We start from the raw sequence: 6,782 nt of genomic DNA, 5'->3' as shown, positions 1-6,782 counted from the left end.
ATTTATTTAAAGATATTGGTACAGTAATATTTATTTGAAAACTATTAATTAGGGTATTTAATTTTATTCGCAAAAGGATAGAGTTAATCAATTATAACTTTTTAGTCGCTATTTCAAAATTTAGAGACTGACTTTTAAAAGGGGAAAAGTTACAATGCGAATAATGTACAATTCGATTAACACCTAAATTTGCTGGCAAGACTTCACGGATTGCTGACAGTTTCTTTTTCCCTGTTATTTTCCTTTCCCAACTCTTTTCGTTTTTGGTAACTGTGCCAGGAAATTCATGCGAAGATGGATTTTACTTGTAGTGCAAAAATATCCAAAAGTGATACCCACCACAGACATCAATTTTCTTCGGGGGATCAGGAAGAAGGTACGATCCTAAGTGGATGACAAGGTTGGAGAAGGCCTTCAATATGTGGGTAGGACCTACTTAACAAGGATAGGTACATTTTAATCACTATCTCAACCTGAGTAAGCAAATTACCAATGAGTTCAACGATTCAATTTCTGGAAATGTAACGCTAAAAAATACCCCATAGTTAAATTCATGTAAACATGTTGTATAAGAGATATATATATATAAAATACCCAGAAATAGGGGTGGACTTTCTCGTTCCTCACTTACCCGACAAAGTAATAGTAGCATTTGCCTCAATAATGGATTTCGAAGGATTCTGTGCTTCTCTGGTCTACTTTTCTAATTATTCATGAATTTAATACTCAGAGTGACACAATAATAATAATAACACATACTGCTTCTTTGTTGGTAACCTTTTTTTTAATGTGGGTTTTAATAGAATATTCTTGGAGCACTCTCTCAGTTGGTTTTTTGGATATTTAATTTGAAACGAACAAATATTTTCTCATCATCTGAGCATACTTGATGTTGGTTGGTATTAGCCGTGTTTCGCAGCCCGTGTAAACTATTATTAGCTTTGTACTTATATTTTCTTACAAACAAGGAACTTAATCATCATATTTGAGAATTGAAACAACCTAATCAGGTGTGTTATCTATGATTTTGTCATGAAAGACGCTTTGCAAAGAATACAGTTGGTGGCATTGATAGGAAAATTCCATCTTTCCGTGATTTGCACCCTCCAAATCGTCTTCGTTTTAGGCAACGCAATTGTGTCTTGCCTCATTAATGGATTTCGAAGGATCCTTTGCTTCTCTGGTCTACTCTTCCATTTATCCATTGTTGTTACATTATCCAAGTATTGTTACAAATCCTCTTTCCCAGTGTGTTGATACAATGTAGTGGAGACGTAGTAGGAGGGTTTTAGGAAGGGTTAGAGAAAAGAATAAAAGTATGTGCTGTGAACTAATCAAGTAATTGATATATGTTGACAACAAGGAATTGATAATATCATACCATCTGTACGAATGGAAAAAATATGATGGCCCAGGAAAACGCAAATGGACATAAAAATTTAAGAAAAATTTCGCATTTCAATGGCTAAAATAATTAATCCGGAAGGCCATAATTCGTGGGCAGTATTTATTAAAATTATTTTCATATAATTGGGCACTTGCCCAATTGCGCTTTGCGGGCATCAGTGAATGAGAATAGCATTAAAACAGACGCCATTGTTATAAATAATACGCGTTAAATGTTGATTAAAAGGTTATCTCTATTGATTTCATGCCAATCCTCAAATCTCAGGAAACGTCACTAATTATTCCACGCAAGGTCATGCGAGCAAAGAGGGGGGTAGGTTCATTACGACGCGTGATGACATCTCTGAGTAGTTGTGAAACCCCTTCAAGTCCTGTTTGGTATCTTGGGATATGTGCATATCTCCCTTCGCTCTATTGATTCATTCGAAATAAGTGGCATTTGAGGGCAACTAATTATTCGCAACGGAAGAAGTTGAGTTGTGTGATTGAATTCGCATAACAAGATCTACACCATAACGGCCACACCAAGCAACAATTTCTTTTGTGACCTTCAGGATATTTCAATTAAGATTTCAGATAATCATAACCTGTTATCCATACCTTAGTGAATTTATTATCAAAACATCTATTGGTATAAGTGACTCAAATTTTTCTCCACCACATGCATGATAGACGTTTACTTTTCCACATTTTTATTTCCACCTGAAATAGTAAAAATTCGTCATGAAATTCATGATAAAGCTTATTTTATCAGTAGTAATTTTTTCGGGTAATATATACTAGCATTATTCTCAATGAAGGGTAAACATATTATGCAAGGACGGTCTGAAAAGTTTCCGACCTAACAAAGATACAAGACATTTTTTCTCAAATTTTTGAGGTCGTATGTCACATTAGAAGCGTGTCCGGTAAGCATCTTATATAATGTCGTTAAATACTATCATGAGGTCGTATGTCACATTAGAAGCGTCTCCGGTAAGCATCTTATATATTGTCGTTAAATACTATCATTAACACGGCCTAAAATACCTACGTCTCAATACATTTACTACCTAAAAATTAATTGGTCAACAATATATTTGGATCGAATGTAAAAACCTAAAAGAATATATTTTCTGAGGCTTGATGGACAGAATACCGATACACTTGGCTACTTGTTCCTTGACTTTCGTATAGTTATAGATTTAAGTTACCTGAACTGATGAGGACGAGTCTTAAATTTTTTTAAATTAATGTAAAAGATGATACATGGGATCTTGTTGTTCGTCCTAATCTTGATTGCATTCTGTAAATATTAACTTTAATGTAAAGCTGTTACGTCAACAATTATTGCACTAAAAATATTATCAGATATGAATTTTAACTATCAAACATTGTGAGGATACCAGGACGCATATGAAGCTCAAAAATATGAAATTTTAGTGCTTCAACATGTCCTTAAGCAGGTTTGCATAAATGCGTTTTTGTATGAAGCACACGCACTTCGCTACTTTATCGATTTTGCCAAACTCGAAGTCCCTTTTCCCTGCAATTTGTTCATCATCTTTTTCCCACATTTGGCAATACACACGAATATATCTCGGCTACTACATTTATTTAAAGAATGATGGGATCAAGACGAAAAGGCATTGTCAAAGGCAAAAGAAATAGAAGGTAGCGGAAGTAGTTTGAGGACTAAGGGCGTAGAGCTTAAAATGTTCGGCGAAGACGGTAAAAATGTTCGGCGGTAAAAATGAAGAAAGATCTAACAGCGGAGAGTTAAGGAGAGCCAGCCAGGGTGAGATGGGGTAGAGGATCATAAAAAACTGGAGAATCCAGTAAATGCGGGTAAATGGGTGAGGTTTAAAGGGAATGGACCAGCGCATGGAGATGTGCTATCTCAATGTTTCCCTAATAATCAGGTGTTTACGATTCAAGATCCCCTAGGGACAGAAAACATAGCGCGGCGGGATTTAATTGGGCAATCCACGAGATTGGTAAAATTTGAAGAAGTAATACGTGGCTGTTTACCTGTAATCCGTGGATCCGATAGGGGCAAATGATTACTGGATTATTAAAGTGAAAAAAATAATTGTCCTTCATAAAGCTGTATTAGGTATTCGTCCGATTTATGATGCACGCACCCCAAAATTTGCATCCTTATTGCAGTCGCTATAAACTGTATATTAGTTGGTTAAACGCGGTATTTTTTTCAATTTTGCACTGAAATTTCTGCGATTATGGATGATACTCCTTGATGATGGCCATGGTATTGAACTGTGTAAAATTTCATTGTGATCCATTTCTATGATTTAAAGGGGAAAAAATAATTTCTACAAATGCATTCAGTTTATGTTTCTTTGAGAACACGCAAATAATATAAATACTCTAAATAAAAACATTACTTTTATCGCTCGTGACATTTATGGAGATTAGGCTCAGGTCTATACTTAAGTGTCTTCATATTTTCTAATGTCACAGGACTAGCAATTTTGCGGTATCCAACAATGCGAACGAAGTGTTTTACAGACAGTTTGTCCACATTGTAATTGAAGTAGCAATTCTTAATTCAGTAATAGCTGTCAGTCGCCTACCCTAATACTGCTACTACCAGGGTGATGAATACTTGTAGTATGTTTATTGATGCATGATGCTTTCATTAATCCTATTTTCTGACTTCAACATTATAAATATGAATTCCTCATCCGAATTATAACGATATGCATTCGCAAGATGCATCCATTTCGAGTACACTAGTTCCCTAATCTGCCTGTGCAAGGTTTTTATAAATGGTGACATTATTTTGGATAGAAAAAACAATAGAAGTTTTAGATCCAATTTATTTTCTATTCAAAAGATTCCTTCGCAAAGTAATTTTAATTTCTCTGTTTTCTGTTGCAGTTAATTTTGGAATTGTTCATAAAAACAGTAAGTAAATAGCCTTGATAATTAGCTCTTTTTAACATAAAAAAGATTTTCTAGGAGTAGGTTCATCAAGGGCAATGTCTCACGACAAATAATTTGAGAATTATTTAGTGAAATTACATTCGTCATGATCGGAACTGTAGTCAAGGAGAATGATTTTGTACGGTTGAATTCTCACACCTGTATGCATATCAGCGGGTGACTCGGCTGAAATTAAATGGACATGCGTGGCACGCCCCGCAGTTTCTTTGATTTCACCCTCAGTAGGCTTATTGCATAACCGATCTATTACCAAAATCTGCTTCCAAACTTTTATTTTACCAATGTCTATTTCAAGTTCGTTAAATATTTATTTTAACTTTGCAGTCATATATCTGTGTCTCGTAGGGCTACTCAAAATGCAAAGACTTCAGAAACCTAAGCAAGAAATTACATCCAATGCAAAGAGCATTGCATTATTACTTAACTTTTTATTTGGGGTATCCTTTAATTTCTTTCGAACCCGAAGAGTGATTTAGTTCGCTTTTCTAGGACAAAGGCGAATGAGTCAAGCGTCTTTGGAGGCCTGTAATTGAGGTGCAAAGTGGTTTCAGGCGCGTGGGATGAAGGGGAGCCGGGCGTCACGCTTATGCAGGGCGCACAGGGGTTGAAGGTCTCCCTTCTTTACCTTCCCATCCCATGAATTACGCCAATCCACTCGTTGGACCCAGTATCCAAATTCAAATAATTGCTCATTCACTTATCTGCATTGGTATCTCACTATTCATAACGTCATCGTGACATTCTTACTACTTATTGATTACTCTAAGTGTACTGATAGAACAAACAGCCCTAAGTTTACATATTTCCTTTGAAAATTACTCTCGGCTTATATTTTCAACCGGAAATAAATTATATTCGTTTAAATCCTTCTTGAGCCATTGCCGTTTTTCTCATTTCAGTTGTATATTTTGCTAGCCTCTGCTTTGTAAAAAATTCAACAAATTTCCCCTGCTTCTTTAATGTCTCTCTCGACTTATAATGCTGGTTGATTTATTGGTTTAACCATAGGTTATGAAATTTATCCTTTCACCATATTATACATAAGCTCTTTTTATAAAATTTCCTGAGAATGCCGTCACGCACGTAAATTTCTTGGTTGTGGAAACTTATCATCACCCTATATTTACATAATTAATTAGAAGAATCTTTATTGGATTCACCAGTTTAATTTTTCTCTTTCTCCCAGAGGCGAGCAAAAAAATGAACAAGTTTTTAGGAATTTTTCATTCATACCGTATCCATGTTGTGACCTCTAACTCTTGTTACGTACAAAAGTAGTGTGGTGTAACTACTACTACCAGTATATACTACCGTATAACTGCTAAAATGTCACTAGAAATACCCTTAGAGATTGTGTCAATGGATTTCTCACGATGAAAATTTTAAGCTTATGATTCGTTGATTTGAAGACCGGTAGGGTTGCAAATGGTATTGTTAATCTTGAACTCACGGTGAGTTTAACATGTGGGGTAAAGGGTAAAAAGGAATTTTAATTAAATATTCTTAGAATCAATGTAAATATTAACCTACGTGGTTCACAACAGACATCTCATCAATGTATTAAGAAACAAAAATGCATGTACCCTAAACCTATACAGAACCTAAATAAATCTAAATGCAAGCCAACATGGGGAAACTAAATCTAATTGAAAGCTGAACACCCAAGACCAAAAACCGTTCCTCGGGTTTCAGTTCCCATTCTAACTATTCGTGGGTATACTATACTTATTTTGCTCCTTCGATGCGCCTTTATACACACAGGTGCGTTTCGGTTCATATGCCATTCCACCAGTTTTGGAATAAGAATTTATATGGTTCGTTTGCTGTATTTAAAGGAAGGTTAAACTGCGACTGCTTGCGGAACCATACACCGATTAGAAAGGTTCACTTGCTAAAAGTGTCGGAAAGTTATTCAAGTACAGTTTTTAATCATTAAGTTCGATCGCCATTGATGCATGTCACTAGAATATATAGAGTTGTTTAAATCTATGTTACATTTATCAACAGTTACCAAAAAATAGCTAATAGTGCACACGCAGATATATATGAGAGTTATTACCTCTAATAAATTTGCAATTATGAAATCATATAAAAAAAGTTACAGCAAGTTTCTTCCACGACTAATATAAAATATTACTATCAACTACATACGTCTTCTGAATATTTTAAATATTTATTTGCTTAGTTCCATTATTTTCTGAAACTAATTGATTACATTTTTAATTTATTCAACAAGATACAATACAAACAAGCAAATGTTCATTATTTCATTGATCCATTATTTGGAAAGGAATCTTTTCATTCTTGTCAGAAATCCCAAGAACCGACACAGAAACATAAGCTCATCTTACGACGTGGCACCTAATTTAGAGGAGCACTTGGCTACAGAGTGGCGGGCCTTAATTCAAGTATTGGTGACGCCTCTGGAT

Source organism: Hetaerina americana, unplaced genomic scaffold, assembly GCF_022747635.1.
Source record: "Hetaerina americana unplaced genomic scaffold, ioHetAmer1.1.p SCAF_177, whole genome shotgun sequence".
Lineage (NCBI taxonomy): Eukaryota > Metazoa > Arthropoda > Insecta > Odonata > Calopterygidae > Hetaerina > Hetaerina americana.
Note: the sequence above shows the minus strand (reverse complement) of the source record.